Raw genomic sequence first — 14,435 nt, 5'->3', positions numbered from 1 at the left:
TTTCAATATGTCCATTTCATTGGACAGAGCGTCACAATAACAAATGTATTATTATGACGCTCTGTCCAATTAAATGGACATATTGAAAGATATTGCTGAGTGCTGGTGATCCTTGTCTCTACTGTTTACTATAAGGACTTAATTCTTCGCCTAGGCAAGAGAAGCATAGACCTTCTCTAGCCAAAGCCTTCTGGGATAGGCATAACACATAACCAAAGGCTGCAGGGCCATAGATGCCAAAATCTTGCAAGAATACCCACCTGCTAAGCTGACTGTTGCTATGTCTAAAACTGGCCATAAACGGCTCAAATTTTGAACAATTCCCGTGAAGACTTTTAGATTTATATAAGCGGCAAGGGTTTGGTCATGCCACGGACCATTTCCCAAGGTAGATGAACCATATTAAAAAAAGTAATCAATATTCTTATACAAGGTGCTAAGCAGAATGCACATGAGATACGGACCTTTGACTGTAAGCTCCTCGAGGGCAGGGACTGATGTCAATGTGCAGTATGTAAAGTGCTGCATAAATTGTCAGCGCTATTTAAATACAATTTATAAATAAATAAGTAACCCTGTACCTGCCACTTTTGCTGGACAGTTTGGTCTGTTAAATGAAGTTGAAAAAAAACAGACTTACTGGCTGGATCACCATGTGAAAATAAAGGAAAAAGACATACTGTATAAAAGAGAAGAGTAGTGCAGCCACCACATCTAAGGATTGGTAGGCTGCAATGCATTACATTTTGCTTTTGGGTTTGGATACACTTTAAAAGAGAACTATGGGGTAACCTTTTTATTCCATATGTTTCCTAAGGGTCACAGGAGGACATATTCCAACATCCTCCCGTGACCTAAAGCTCAGTATATAGCAAGCTATATACTGAGATCGCCACAGCTAGAGACGGATCCTGACAATACTGTCGAGATCCACCCCCTCCCCCATCCGTTCCTCCAGTCAGCGAGGATCGGAGAGGGGGGGGTAATCCCTGTGGGGAGCAGTGACTGACAGTCACCGTTCACTGCAGGGAGACGATCGAGAAGTGAGCTGACGGCGGCATGTTTCTGCTCACATCCCGATCAATAGAGCCGACCTGTCACAGTCTCATTGTCACAGGTCGGCTCTAACTATGAGGTGAGTGAAAGTCACTCACCTCATAGTTCTCCTTTAAGTAACCATAGTCATCTCCGGTGGTATTGACATCATGGACATTACTGTTAATAAATCTTAATACATTCATGTCTTGATATGATGACAGTAACAATTTTTTCTTATTTCATTGTTGAATGTTTTATGTTAACTCATTTTTTTTCCTTGTCTGTAGATAAAAATATGATACACTGTGCATTGTACAAAGAATTTAAAAGTTAAAAAGTGAATAAAAATTATTTTATTCATTTCATATTATCAAAATCTATGCATACCTTCCAAATGTTCCTTATGTGGAACTAAATCTGTCTGTGTTTTTTTTTTCCTCCTCAGTCATCCCTCTTTTTGGTCTGATGTTCAGATGTCTATTACATAGGTTCTAATGAACTTCCAAAAGTGTTATTCTGTACTAAAACCTCTTATCTCTGAAATATCCTGTTATGAAAAGCCAATATAAAGATAATGGAATGGCGGGGAAAAAAAAACAATTCTGGGTTTAACTAATTATTTTTGGCATACAAATTCTCAATGGTCCCAATGACATTGTGCTGGGAGGTGTCCCTCTTTCTTACCTCAGAAAGTTGGGAGATATGTAAATGTAGCTTTTTGTTTTGAGTATATGATGGATTTCCACTCACATCAGAGCTCCCAGGAAACCTCTGCATGCCATAAATAAAGTGTGGTGGCACACTGGCATCCTAGCAACCAATGACATCAGGCAGGGCTGGTTGCTACAGCAACAAGTGTTTTGGGCAGCTGTAAAGCCACCCAGATCACTTGTACTAGCCACTATCATGCTGCCCCCTCCCTCCTGAACCCCCCTGCCATGGTTTTCGGGTCCCCTTCTCCTCTAGGGAGCCCGGGCTCAGTGCACACAGTGTCAGGATGGAAAGCAGGAGCAGACTGGGGAATGTCCATTCCTCGATATGCTCTGTGATCAGCGAAGCAGGGACTGCGCTCAGCACTTTATGCTTCAGCTGTGAAAAGCCAGCTAAAGTGCCGGGTAAACAGACTATCAAGCACAGGAATGTGACTGTATTGGAGGGTGGAATCTAATAGACCCCTGATGTCTCCATAAAGAGGACCTGTCATTTCCAAATGCTGTCACATAGTGACTTGTCAGTAACCTTGCCACCCCATCATCTAATTCTAATGAACACGTGTGTGTAAGACATGCACATGTATGTAAACAGGGGAATGGGGGGACTTCTAACAAAAGAAAAAACAGTACGATGCACCGGGACCAGCCTATCAGCACTCTGCCTGGGAACATGCACCAGCAGCTGTGCGTTGTAGTGCTGCTGCTAGTGTCAATGCAGCCAAATTGGCGGACCGTGGTACAGACACAAACACCTATGACCATTCTCTCCAGACCGTGAATGAAAATTTTATTCACTGGACCTCCTTGGATTTTAATTCACTGCTCCTGTTATAAACACACATTGAGGGCCAGTTCACACCACAAAGTTTGAGCTCCAGAGCGCTCTGCCTCTGGAACACACTGGCATGCAAGCCGGCCGACTCCCTGAGTTCAGGTTGTTCCAGTCCAGTGTGATCTGCAAAAAAAGTAGCATTTTTGCAGATCACACTGGACCAGAACGTAGGCACTAATGTAAACAGGCGATCGCACTGCGGGTCGGGGGAGGAGGGGGGGTGCCTGCGGTGCCATTGACTTCAATGCAGCTCCCCACACAGCTCTCTCCTCATGAATCACTGGCTCCTCCCTTTTAGATTGTAAGCCCTCAGGGGCCGAGCCCTCCTTGCCATCTTGTCTTGAATTGTATTGTGATTGTAATGTCTTCCTTATATTGTAAAGCGCTGCGCAAACTGTTGGCGCTATATAAATCCTGTATAATAATAATAATAATAATAGAGTAAACAGTTCTCAGTAGCTGAAGCTTAACATAAGTGGTAGACAAATACAGTACGTGCCAAATGCCAGAAAAGTACAGCCTTTATGATGACCTGTTATCTGGTCATGTGTATATACAACTAGGGTTATCACCGTCCATTGTGCAAAGAGGTAGCCATACCAGCACTCTCACTAGTCACATTAGCAAGCCATTATATTCAGCAGCCTCTGCTGTATTACAGGGAACCTTTGCTAATCGAAACATTGATTACTACATATACACGCGCTACTAAAAGAGTCTGACTACAACTTCATACACAACTGCTTGGAGCTCAGCAGCTTCTAGTACAATGCCATTTTTTATTCTACATTCCACACTGTGGCTATTCTGCTTGTTTGACATACTTCTCAAAGCAGAACAGCCAACAATGTCAAGATAAATAATAATAGCCTATTAAAAGATACAATTAAAAAAACAGCTTTCGTTGAAATATTCATTTTCAATCCAGAGTTGTCCCCTGCAGTACTTCTATTCCACCACAAGATGCCCTCAGTTTGAAGGCCCGTGTCAATGAACCCACTTCTTCTGAGCCCAGATTGTCCTCCTGGTGCTTATTTCTCTTATACTCCACCACCAGAGATTGATATCAGATCACATTCAGGTAGTTACATTGCTTCCATTTAAAACACAAATTACTGATTACAGAGCCGCTCATTTGTACTCATTTGTGCCTATTTATCTGTTTAGAGTTTAGTTTTTTATTGAAAACTTTCCGATCCCAGTCACTATAGGGATCACTGACATTACTCACATCACATTCTCAAATAATTCATCCCCTCACAGCTACCTCCTCATGTATCATTTCCCCCTCCTCTTTTAGATTGTAAGCCCTCAGGGGCAGGGCCCTCCTTACCATCTTGTCTTGAATTGTATTGTAATTGTAATGTCTTCCTTACATTGTTAAGCGCTGCGCAAACTGTTGGCACTATATAAATACTATCTAATAATAATAATAATTACTCCCTTCGTCATGTCTGTCACATGATGAAGGGAGTAATGTCAGTGATCCCTATAGGGGATAGTGATTGGCTGTTGGAGAAGAGGTCACAAGTGGCAGACCTCTGGTACGTCAAGTAGAAGTGTGTCAAGGGATTCCTTTTGCAGAGGCATGCATGGAAAATGTTATCCCATCTTCTGAATACCGGTCGTAGTCTGTATGTTTAGCTTCCTGCAGCAGCCCAGAGAGTAAAGTTAGAGATAACAATAACAAAAGGCATGAACCACGTTTCTAGACTAAAGGTTTGTTTACACTACTGCAAGGTCACTGGTATGTCCTGTAAAGGAAGCAATGCAATGCGCTGATTTCAGCACATCACACTGTTTACCTGTTTTGGTCTTTTTTTCTGTTGGAACTTTATTTAAATGTCAAAAACTGACATTTCATTTAGGTCTAGTCAGCCCAGCCAGTACTGCTTGTAGTTCTTTTTTCAGCGTACATCACCATAAAGCTGTGTCTTTATGGTCACCAAAGAAAATAGGTTATGATAGCCCAATTCATCTAGAGTAAAAGCATGCAGGTTATACAACGTACACAAATCAGCCCCTTTTGCTGCCAAAACAGCCCTGACCTGTTGAGGAATGGACTGCTCTAGACCTCCGAAGGTATGCTGTGGTGTCTGGCATCAAGCAATCAATAGCAGATCCATTAAGTCCTGTAAGATGTGTGGAGGGGCCCCCATGGATCGGACTTGTTTTTCCAGCAGGTCCCACAGATGCTTGATTGGATTGAGATCTGGGGAATGTGGATGCCAAGTCAACACGTCAAACTTGTGGTTTAATTCCTCAAACCATTCTTGAACCATTTTTGCAGCTTGTTAGGGTGTATTATCCTGCCATCAGGGAATACCATTTCCTTGAAGGGGTGTAATTGGTCAGCAACAATGTTTAAGGAGGTGGTACATGTCAAAGTAACATCCACATTTAGCTTTTCCATTGGTCTTCCCTCCCTATGTGCATCAGTGAGCCTTGGCTGTCCATGACTCTGTCACCTGTTCACCAGTTTTCCTTCCTTGGACCACTTTTGGTAGCTCTTGACCACTGCAGACTGGGAACATCCCACAAGAGCTGCAGTTTTGGAGTTGCTCTGACCCAGTCATGTACCCATCACAGTTTGGTCCTTGTCAAAGTCACTCAAATCCTTCCACTTGTCTATTATTTCTTGCTGCCCGATATATCCCCCCCCCCCACCTCCAGGTGCCATTGTACCAAGATAATCAATGTTATTTACTTCACCTCTAAGTGGTCATAATGTTATGACTGATCTGTGTAGTTTACATATAGAACTGTGGAATGTTTGCACTTCTTTCCCATCGCAAAATAAGTATATGTACATAACATGCCTTATCCCTTAACCTGTCTTTTTTTTTTTACAGAAAATTCATTGTATGTAGTTTGGTTTTTTTAAACTTAACCCTAGTTGTTCTCCTGGTTTACCATAGCATGTGAACCTATAGCATCAGTAGTTAGAGCGATTGTGCTTCTATTGCGCCAGGTCATAGAAAGGCAACCCCATGCAAAGCCAAGCATTTCACCCCCTTTGCTCTGTTTACATTAGTACCTTTGCAGACGGGATATATCTGCAAAACCAAATCGAAGCAACTGGACTTGTATTTTTTCTGGAAGATGTGTTGCAGGTCATCCTACTAGCTCTGTCAATTGTACACAATTCTCTCAGAATAAATAATGTTGAATGGTGATCCAATCAACCAAAACGTGTGCAAGTCTTTCTGAATTGAGAAAGCTGGTCGGCTGAGCAGCGGAACGGCTTCAAGAAAAACACTCAGTTCAGTTGCTTTGATTTACTTTTACAGATATACCATGACCTGGATGAATGAGAACATTCATATTTTGCAGGGAAGAGTTTAAAAAATAATTCCATTCGATATTCTGAGCCAAAATAGCAAAAATAATTAACTTTGATAATAAGATACATTACCTGGATAGTATAATGTACTGCCATGTCTGTTTGAATATTCTTCAGTTTACTGTTATAAACTGACCCATAAAGAAGTGGTACAAGCTAGGAATTAGGGATGCACCGATATATCAGCCGCCGAACCATATCGGCCGAAAATGGCACTTTTGGCTAAATGCAGAAAGTGGCATTTTCCTGCCAATACATTGGCGCATCCGTGGTTTCCTTCCACCCCGCTGGGCCCTGCTCTGTGTCCCAGCGGGGAGGAGAGAAAGTGGCCTGGTGTCTCTCCTCCCACACCGCTCAGCCGCCTATCACAGTCCGGCAGAGCGGTGTGGGGGGCGGAGACACGCGCTGTCACAGGAGGCTGAGCTCTCCTCCCTGCTCGGCTCGCTCAGCCTCCTGTGACAGCTGTCGTGAAGGAGAGCGGGTACAAGCAGTCAGTGATCAGTGATCGCTGAGTGTTTGTACATAATTGAGGACATGGTATGGTTACTATATCCTCAATTATGAATGAATGGGAAGTGATACCTCACTTCCTGTTCATTCATGATTGTGGTTATAGTAACCATACTCTGTCCTCATGTTATGAATGAACAGGGACACTCAGTATAGAGGATTCCTGTTCATTGATAACAGGGGATACAGAAAAAGAGATTGAGGACTCTACATTCTCAATCTCTTTTTCTATTTTAAAAAGGAAATATCAGAGGTCTGTTTAGACCCCCAATATTTCCACAAAGCCACTAACAGTAAAGTGAAAAAATACAAATATTTAAAAACAAAAAAGTTTATAAAAAATAAATACAAATAAAATATTTAAAAAATGGGAAAAAATTTAAATTAAAACATTTTCGGTTTCAGTTTCGGCCTGACAATTTTTTTATTGTGGTTTCGTTTCGGCTTTCAAGTTTCTATTTCGGTGCACCTCTACTAGGAATTAATCCTTCAGTGCTTCTGTGGATACATAGTTGGCTGAAGTATAAATATCAGACTGTAATTGTAAATGGGATTCAGGCTCTGCACTAGGGCCTATTATGTTGAATCTGTTTGTAATTGATATAACTGAAGTTCTGGTCAGCACGGCATGTCTGATGTAATGGGGCACAATAGGGGTGATATTCCTGGAGGTGTTTGTAACATGGAACAGGATTAGCATGGCTAGGAGCAATGGAAACTGCAGCCTAATGATTCTATAAACTAAACAACGCACTTAGAAAAAAAATTATCCTCTGATAGAATACAATATTGGGGGTACTGTGTTGGCAAGAACTACAGAGTTAAAAGATTTGGGGGTGCTTATTTCAGATGATTGCAGATGATTGATGATGAGGTATGTCTGGCAGGAGGAAGGAGGTCCTGATTCCTCTATATAGATCTTTAGTTATCACTAGAGGGATCTCCAGCAGGAGGAAGGAGGTCCTGATTCCTCTATATAGATCTTTAGTTCTCACTAGAGGGATCCCAGCAGGAGGAAGGAGGTCCTGATTCCTCTATATAGATCTTTATTTATCACTAGAGGGATCTACAGCAGGAGGAAGGAGGTCCTGATTCCTCTATATAGATCTTTAGGTATGACTAGAGGGATCTCCAGCAGGAACGAAGGAGGTCCTGATTCCTCTATATAGATCTTTAATTATCACTAGAGGGATCTCCAGCAGGAGGTCCTGATCCCTCTATATAGATCTTTAGTTATCACTAGAGAGATCCCCAGCAGGAGGAAGGAGGTCCTGATTCCTCTATATAGACCTTTATTATCACTAGAGGGATCCCCAGCAGGAGGAAGGAGGTCCTGATTCCTCTATATAGATCTTTATTATCACTAGAGGGATCCCCAGCAGGAGTAAGGAGGTCCTGATTCCTCTATATAGATCACAGTTATCACTAGAGGGATCCCCAGCAGGAGGAAGGAGGTCCTGATTCTCCTATATAGACAATAGTTATCACTAGAGGGATCCCCAGCAGGAGGAAGGAGGTCCTGATTCCTCTATATAGATCTTTAGTTATCACTAGAGAGATCCCCAGCAGGAGGAAGGAGGTCCTGATTCCTCTATATAGACCTTTATTATCACTAGAGGGATCCCCAGCAGGAGGAAGGAGGTCCTGATTCCTCTATATAGATCTTTATTATCACTAGAGGGATCCCCAGCAGGAGGAAGGAGGTCCTGATTCCTCTATATAGATCACAGTTATCACTAGAGAGTTCCCCAGCAGGAGGAAGGAGGTCCTGATTCCCCTATATAGATAATAGTTATCACTAGAGGGATCCCCAGCAGGAGGAAGGAGGTACTGATTCCCCTATATAGATAATAGTTATCACTAGAGGGATCTCCAGCAGGAGGAAGGAGGTCACTGAACACAGGCCAGCACTGGATTTATGCCAGGATCGACAGGTTTTTTTTTTTTTCATTTATATATATAGTAAAAAACTTTTAATGGTAAATTTAAAAGACAAAAGGTAATCAAATAAGAATAAGAGCAAATAAGAAATGTTAATTGTTAAGGTTGACATACACTTTAAATCCAGAGAGTTGAGAGGTGTGGTATTAAAGTCTCTCTTTACCTTTGCTCCACTTGAAACCTAATAGGTAACCAGTAAAGAAGCTAAGACAACATTATTTCCTGTCCTTTCTATTCTTTACTGTTGAGTATTATTATGAGTTTATTATGTGCGACCCTTCATGGGAGTTGCTGACCACATTTAAAACTCTTTTATCAGGTTTTATCAGGTGTGCACCTACTATACACCTGTGCTTATGTCAAACCTTTGTAGAACTGATCTAGGCACAGTTGCACTTTAATTCTATGCCAACATCTTTTAACCCCTGACCAGATTACTAAAAGCTGACATTTATTCTGCTTTCACTCCAGGAGAGGAGCCGGTACAACTGTGCAAGACTTAAAGGAGAACTATGAGGTGAGTAAAAATTACTTCTCCTCATAGTTAGAGCCGACGTGTGACAATGAAACTGTCACACGTCGGCTCAATAGATCGGGAAGTGAGCGAACACATACCGTCGCTCGATAGTGTCCCCCTCCTCCCCGATCCTCCAGCGCTGACTGGCCGAGCCAGCTGTCACTCATGCAGCTGGTTGGATCTCGACAGTATTGCGGCGATCTCAGTATGCCGTGGGCTGTAGCTTGTGATATACTAAGCTTTGGGTCACGGGAGGATGCTAGTATATGACCTCCCGTGACCCTTAAGAGAACCATGGGGAAAAACACTTACCCCATAGTTCTCCTTTAAGGGAAGACCGGAGGTCAGCCCTCAAATGCACCTCTTCATGTTTTAAAATCAATTTTTTTTTTCCACTGTAGCATGAGACCAGAATCACCTTTTACCTACCAGTTATTACTTGTAATTACAATAAATCTTCAATTCATAGCATTGCAGTGTGCTAGTCAGAAACCACCAGTTCCCAGTGGTTGGGTAATGTAGGCGGGGTATTGAGTTATACATTTGAAAAGCATTCAAGGCCATTGACTGTGCGAGGTTTAATTATTCCCCCAGACAATAAAGGTAGAGTCACTGCAGGGAGAGGCAAGGCCGGATCACTGGACGGGAGATCTTCACCAGCAAGATACAGTACGTGGCTTTATTAGTTAATTTCACTATAGAGTATATAATTCTGATTTATGGGAAATAGAATTCAGAGTGTATGTTCAATAAGAACACCTCCAGACCTCTCTGGATCTGCAGATCACTTCTACATGCTGCTTTCCTTTTATTTTATTGTACTTTTTCATCATGTGCTCAATTCAAACAGCCTGGTATTTGCATTTTCTGGGGAAAAAAACAAACAAACAGTAAAATCACTATAAAACAAGCCCTCATTCGTCTCCGTAGGTATAGGCATTATGGAGAAATTGATCTTTAAATTTCACAACAAAGGCATTGATTTTTTTTCTTTCTATTACTATCTATTGCAGCAGAATCTTAGCAGGCTGCCAGCCCTCTAATGTAAACGCACAGCAGGTGTATGTAAGCTGTCAGAAACTAACTCAAACCTAACTTTAACCTAAACTCAGGAGGTAAATCTTAAATATGCATTCAAGTACCCTAACTTTTACAGAGAGAAAAACACAAAGAGTGCCTGAACTATGTGAAGGATTGTTTATTGAATACATTTAAAAGAAGCAGTAATGTACTTACAAAAGGTGAATCGTAAGGAGCAAGGGGGTTCGGGGGGGTTAAATGACACTGCCCTCTATAAATAGACTATGGTGTTAACCTGCAGGTAACTATGTGGGCCAGAGCCTTCGCTAAATGGAAGACTGGGTTTTGACAATCATTTTGGCAGTGCCTCCACCCAGGGGCGTATTTACAGAGAGGTAAACAAGGTGTTTGCCTGGGGCGGCACTTTCCTGGGGGGCGGCCCTAAGCAAACGCCTTGTACTGCGAAAGTCTGTCTCACAGCTTGTTTGTAAAAGCTCCATGTCACGCACGGAGCCTGCTTGTGGAGGAGGGGGGGGGGGTCGGGAGTCGGTCACAGAAGATGGGAGAGGTGAGGCCAGCAGTGAAGAGCAGGCAGTCGGCCACTGAAGCGATCATGCTGCAGTGAGGAAAGATCGGCTCTGTGATCGAAGGAAGTGACGCAGTGATGGGAGGAGGCGGCAGGAGTTCTAGTCAGTGGTGGGACTCTGTGACACATGGCTGGTCTGCTCTGCTAATTACCCTTCACCCCCCATGTTAGTATAAGGACTTACCTTAAATGATGCCTCTTGATCCGATCATCTTCTTCCTTCCAGTAGTTTTCAGGAGTCCCTCCAGCCCAGGTGACGGTCTCCTGCTGTGTCTTCTTTCCTCCCACAGTGTCTCTCCGTGTGCATTGACTTACACTGTCTCTCTTCTCCTGGCCGAAGATCTCTACTGCGCATGCGTCCGCACAATCATCCCTTGCGGCCGCCCGAGAATCCTCAGATTTCCGAACGGGACCGCCCGGCGGAGATCCAGGCAAGTTTTAACCTTTTAGTCACTTTTTTTTGAAGTTTTTGCATATATCTACTGCTTGCTGGCTGATCTATATATATATATACACCGCTTGCTAGCAGTAGATATACAGTATACAAAAAAACGCGTGTTGCCTAGGGCATCACAAAACCTAAATACACCACTGCCTCCACCTAGAACAGGGCTCCTGCATATGAGGAGATGCTCCCTTCCTAGGAAAGTGACTAGTGACTTGCACAAGATAACTCAAAGCAAAAGTACTACTGCTCCCAGGATAGATTTCTACCAGAAACATATGTAGGCACACCAATATACACTGAGTGGCCAGATTATTATGATCACCCCATCAGTACTTCGTTGGGCCGCCTCGTGACTCCAGGAGATGATGAAAGGTGATGCGAGGAATCTGACACTGCACTGTTGCCCTTCTGTTGTCTTGTACCAGTCTTGCCCCTCCCCCGTTCTGCCCTAACATTGAGTAGTCGCTGACGGCCACAATTCCCACATTCAGACCCAGATTTTCGGCTGACAGTCCGGTCTTTAAACACTTTAACAACAGCTGCTCTTGAACATGTAACGGATTCTGCTGTTTTGCTGATACTCGCTCCATGGCTCCGAGCGCCAACAATCATCCCACGTTCAAAGGCTGTTAAATCGCGTTGTTTCCCCGAATCTTCAGAAACAAATCACTTCTACTGTCGTGGTAACCAACCCGCTTCCCTATTTATAATGGTCTGGCCCTCTAGCAACTTCAGCGCCAAATTATAGCTAATTTGCCTACAAACGTCAGGTGGTCATAATAATCTGGCCACTCAGTGTATATAATAATCCGGCCACTCAGTGTATATAATAATCTGGCCACTCAGTGTATGTACTCACAAGCAAACTCTATATAGAATAAACAGATAATGTTACATACAATCCAAGCACCAACATTCAGGAATGACAAATAACATGCTCATATGTCCTATAACAATGGTGCACCTATACAAGGGTATATATATATGCAGGCACTTTGCACGTATAGCTCCAATTATGGATTGCAACAAAGTCCAGTTGCAGGGGCCCCTGGTGAGATGATATTTAAGGCAGAGTCCAATCCGGGTTGAGAAGACGCAATGCTGGAGCGGCAGCAGACGAATACACTTCTCGAGGAGGAAATCTGGCATGTGTCACCTATAAAGCAAAACAGACCTGCCTATCCTATCTCTTGGTCCCTGTTTTAATTCTAGGCTATCAATGCAACCGGGCCTCCAAAGCTGCCCATACACTGCACGATTCTCGTACGAGAATTGCGGGGAAATCCCGCAATCGTACAAGAATCGTGCAGTGTATGGAAGGCAAGCGACCGTTCCTACTGTATGGTCGCACAACTTTTGTATTTTGAGCATGTTGGAACACCAGCCCGTTCAGCATTGCAGTCATCGGAAGCCCGCCCCTCAAGGGGGCGGGCTTGCGATGATCGCAAATATGATCTGCCTGTCCAAGATGGGCAGATCGTACGTTTTTTTTAATTACTTTGCAACCCTCGCAAGACAAAAGTCTTGTGAGGGTTGTATAGTGTTTGGGCACCTTAACTGTCTAAGTGGCCGTCAGATGCCTAACCTACCTCTGCCCTATACTGTTTACTGTTCCCTATGCTAACACTAGCTAAGAAATTCCAAACCAAAAAGAGCACTGTCCCTTTAAATAATAAAACTGCAAGTGTGCTCTGCAACAACAGAAGATTCACCTGATAAGACCTAATCAGGTGAGCTTGAGGCTAGTAGGTTCACACCTGCACTAACCCACACGACACCCAGGGCTGCGTGATCATGTTCAGGTGCCCACAGCAAGTGCCGCTGATTTCAATGGGGTGACATCCGCGCGGCAATCACTAAAAAAAGTACCTTTTACAACACACGACTCGCGGTTCACTTGCACGGGCGGAATCGTGGCGGGAAACCGTGCGAATGGGATGCCATTAGAAAATAATGGCACCCACAGCACGATCGATTCACGCCTTGGCGACTCCTGACCGTGCGGCAAATGTGCACAAAATCGAATGGATTGCCGCGTGGTCAGGAGTTGCCTAGGCGTGACTTGGGAAAATAATGGCACCCACATTCACATCTTGGTGGCTCCTGACCGCACGCCAATCATGCACAAGACCGCGTGGATTGCTGCACGGTCAGGAACCTAGCCTAACTCTCATACATCAGAGAAATCGCAATTATCTTGCAGTATGCAAATAGCTCAATATAACTGAATCAGAGAAACCTCTGACAGATCTCAGGAAAGTGAAACTACACCGTGCAGGAACACTTGTCTAATGTATCTCCTTCTTGGTTTGGATGAACTCAGCACAGAACAGCATGCAGTATTTCTCAGTCCTACAACACATGACATGAGGGCATACAAAACCACAGAAGGTGTATAAAGGAACAGTTCCCTACACTGGACTGGAGGCTTCACAGGAACAGAAAACATTGCTACTCCCCCACCCCCACCAGGAGAGGAAGAGGGCAGAGCACCTGAACATCAGACCATCTATATGCACTGTAAGTCTCTGCGTCCCACCTTTTCACTGTGCGACCCACCTCTGCACTGTGCGTCCCACCCTGGCACTCTGTGTCCCACCTCTGCACTCTACGTCCCACCATTGTACTCTGTGTCCCATCTCTGCACTCTGCGTTCTGTCTCTGCACTGTGCGCCACACCTCTGCGTCCCACCCTTGTACTCTGCGTTCCACTGCTGACCTCTGCACTCTGTGTTACACAGCTGACATCTGTACACTGCGTTACAACTGACCTCTATACTCTGTGTTATTACTGACCTATGCACTCTGTGTTATTACTAACCCTTGCACTCTGCGTTACATTACTGACCTCTGCACTCTGTGTTATTACTGACCTCTGCACTCTGTGCATTACCTTCTTCTGACCGATGCAATCTGTGCATTACCTCCTTCTGACCGATGCACTCTGTGCGTTACTTCCATTTGAACTGTGCACTTTGTGCGTTACTTCCTTCTGACTGATGCACTCTGTGCGTTACCTCCTTCTAACCGATGCACTCCGTACTTTACTTCCATCTGCACTATGTGTGTAAGATTCTTCTGACCTCTGCGCTCTGTGCGTTACTTTCTTCTGACTGCTGCACTCTGTGCTTTACCTTCTCCTGACCTCTGCACTCTGTGCGTTAATTACTACTGACTTTCTGCACTCTGTGCGTTACCTTCTCCTGACCGATGCACTCTGTACATTACTTACTACTGACCTCTGCACTTTGTGCGTTACTTCCTTAGGGTCAGGGTTTTGAGTATAGTTATTTGTAGAATTAGATATGAGACAGAAATAAGATTCTAGCTCTAGGAGCTGGAAGTTCCTGGCTGTTGGGGTTAAAGGTGAGTCTTAAAATAAGCAATTGATACAGTTAATTTGTTATTGGAGGGCCTCACGTTTGAGTTCCGCCTAAGGCCTCACAAAGTCTAGAGCCGCCTCTGGAGGTGCAGTGTCCTCACTTGG

Source organism: Nanorana parkeri, unplaced genomic scaffold (assembly GCF_000935625.1).
Source record: "Nanorana parkeri isolate BGI_ZX_2015 unplaced genomic scaffold, ASM93562v1 scaffold2444, whole genome shotgun sequence".
Taxonomy (NCBI): domain Eukaryota; kingdom Metazoa; phylum Chordata; class Amphibia; order Anura; family Dicroglossidae; genus Nanorana; species Nanorana parkeri.
The sequence above is the reverse complement of the archived record's forward strand: the minus strand, read 5'-3'. Positions refer to the sequence as shown.